Source organism: Asparagus officinalis, chromosome 4, assembly GCF_001876935.1.
Source record: "Asparagus officinalis chromosome 4, Aspof.V1, whole genome shotgun sequence".
Classification (NCBI taxonomy): Eukaryota; Viridiplantae; Streptophyta; class Magnoliopsida; order Asparagales; family Asparagaceae; genus Asparagus; species Asparagus officinalis.
Window position 1 is genome coordinate 30,660,371 of NC_033797.1, and position 3,318 is coordinate 30,663,688.

Sequence of the window (3,318 nt, forward strand, 5' to 3'; positions counted from 1 at the left end):
TGTCGTTTCCACTAGAGAGATAGTAATTGTGATGGTGAAACGTGTTATTGTACAGTGTGGTGCATGGCATGTTTGACATTTCTGGTTTCACCTTGGACTGCAGCCTTGTGTGAACCCAGGGGCGTCACAGTTAGTCACCTAGAACTTAAAACTAGAACTGGTATAATCTGTAGGATAAATTTTTAAGGTGTTAGTCACATAGAATTAGGAAATGGGATAATTTTTTGTAGTGTTAGTCAAGTAGAACTTTTGTAGAACTAGAATTATATTATTCTTTTGATGCGTTAGTCAAGTAGAATTCTATTAGAATTAGAATTGGGATAATTTATCATAATTATCCCACTAATTATACTACCTATATATATAACCATCAGTTCACCGCCCTAAAATTATCCTACACATCGAAAAAGAATAACAATCGGCAAAAAAGTTCTCTGCCCTAAAAATTTCGCCGCTTCCCTTCGATGAACAGTTCTTCCGCCCCCCCTCCCTCTGGTTAATTTCTCCGCCCTAGTAGAAAATTTCTCCGCCTCTCTTCTCTCCGAGCCTCTTCCAGTGCGTCGTCTCCGTCGTGTCATCTTCTCCGACTTCATCAACTCCTCCGGCGCCGTCAACGAGATCAGGTAAAATTATAAAATTTTAAATTGTGGCAAGTACTATTATACGTGATTAAGTGAAACTAATATCTGGTTAAACAACGATCTAGCGAGGGCATAAGTATATAACTTCAGTGCTTTGGATTTTAAATGAAGTTGATGACCAGGCCTTTCATTTGCTTGTAATTAGATTAAAAAATTGATTCCTTTTTCTAATTAGATCATGGTACGCAAGCTTTTATGATTAGGGTTTATATGAAATTAGGGCTTATGTTGCAATTGACAAAAAAATCAGGACATCTTGTATATGATACACAATCGACAAAAAATTCAGAACATCATGTGGATAAGTGTGAAATGCTTGTGATTGCCAATTTGTCTACATCTGATATTGTACTATGGGTTTTACACTTAATTATGCATTACATTTTAAAGTTCTGGTCAATTTCCTCCAGCACACAACATTGTAATAAGGTCTGTTAAGATTCAACTTACATTGACAACTAAACCAACTTGATTTCCAGTAAGTCAAAATTGTTTGTATTTGTCTATCAAAGGGATAAAGAGCTTCATCAGTTCAGAAAAAAATAATTAAGCATAAAAATGTCAAATGATATTTAATCAAGACATTTCAATCTAATAACCTTTGATATTTTGAGACAAACTAGTAGAGAATCAGTTGTGATCAAGAGTAACTTGTATAGATGATACAAATATGCAACGTAGCACACCATCTCAAAGTTCAGCCCTTAGGTCCTAAAAGTTCAGCTGTAATGCTTAGAATCGCTAACAACTTGAAGGCAAAGATCTTTTTTGGATATTGTTTCGACTATCTTTGTGTAGCTAGGTTGGTGGAGGCACTCGGTTGTGTAAGGGAGTCCTTTAGTTGTCCTAGCCTCACTACTTATTGGATCTAGTACCCGCTTTGTTGTTGCTCTGAGGATCATGTTTTTATCCCAACCTAGCTGGTATGTCGTAGGATCTCTTTGCATGCTTTATCAGATCTTTCCAAGTATCTGATTCATGGCTTCCATGTTTGCTATGAGGTATCAGGTTAGGCATCTTGACATGGTTCAATAGCCACCTCTGTAGACATCCTAATTAACTGTGAGCTCTAAATTTTGTTTATGGAACCTCTTGATGAAAGTTTGCACCTTTTCTCCTGGTCAAATAAGGGGAACCTGATAGCTTCCTTAAGATACCAAAAAGAAGCTCTAAGTTTTAAGATACCAAAATCCAGTCTAAGGAATATGTGTATGTACAAATATCTATCCATCCTTGTAAATGGAAATCGATAGTAAAGGAAGGACTGACAAATGAAATCACAGATAACATATCGAGAAATTATACATTTACAGTTTTTATTCGGGCCCGCACCTGGCCCGAGCCTGTGTCTGGGTCCCCCCTTTTTGCCCTATCTGAACCTAGATTTTTAGGTCAGCCCGCTTAGACAACCCTACCTACTTACTACTATGCTAGTTTAGCAAATTACGCAATTAATATAAATAATTATCTAGCACTTGGTGTAGCTACTTACTACTATGCTAGTTTAGCAAATTACGCAATTAATATAAATAATTATCTAGCACTTGGTGTAGGAATATGACAAGTACTGTCAGTCGTTTCAAATAATAAAATAATTTTGATTGATGTTCATTTTGAATACATATTTGTCAAATCAAATTGACACAAATACGTGCAACAAATTTGTAAAACTAGATTACCTATAACAAAAAACATTGTAAATATTAAGTTCTGTGCACCTAACTTATAGTAACTAGTTTCTTAGAGGGTTAGTCACCTAGAACTTAAAATTAGAATTGAGATAATCTGTGGGATAAATTTTTAAGGTGTTAGTCACATAGAACTAAAACTAGAATAAAATTTTATAGTGTTAGTCAAGTAGAACTCTAACAAAACTAGAATTGGGATAATGGTATAAAATTATCCCACTTTTTTTATTTCTATATATAAAAATGAGAGTTCTAGTTTCTCAAATTATTCCAAGTTTTAGCTTGCCACTTTTTTTATTTCTATATATAAAAATGAGAGTTCTAGTTTCTCAAATTATTCCAAGTTTTAGCTTGGAACTAGGTGGTAAAAAACTAAAACTCATATTTATTTTGTTATTTTTTATTTTTTATATTTCTTTTTTTTACTTCTTTTCTATTATGGTTATCATCATCATTAGACCACTATTATAATAATAATTGTTAATTGTTAATATCTTATAGTCTAACCAAAAGTTATTTAATAGTAAAGAACATTCTTGTAAGTAATTATCAATCAATAATAGTAAGTTTAAAATACATAAATAGTATTTATATCTTCAAAATGTATAAATATATATTTCATGATTATAAAAATTTATCCCACGTTATTTTATAAAAATATCTCACTTCACAAAATTATTCCTATTTATCCCACTAAAATACTAGAGAAAAATTATTCTACTTTAACAATTATCTCATTTTGCATGAAAATGTTTCAATTAACTAACACCCCCTTAATACTTTTATCTTTTTGTTAGATTGGGACAGTATGTGACAATCTGGTGCTGATAGATTACCTTTTTTTTCTCTTGCTTAATTTAGAGTATATTTTAGTCTTTTTCTTAATAAATTGAGGAGAAAAGAATAATTATCATAGGGGGAAAACCCCGAAAATTTCCATAGTATATATATATATATATATGTGTGTGTGTGAATTATTAATAATAAAT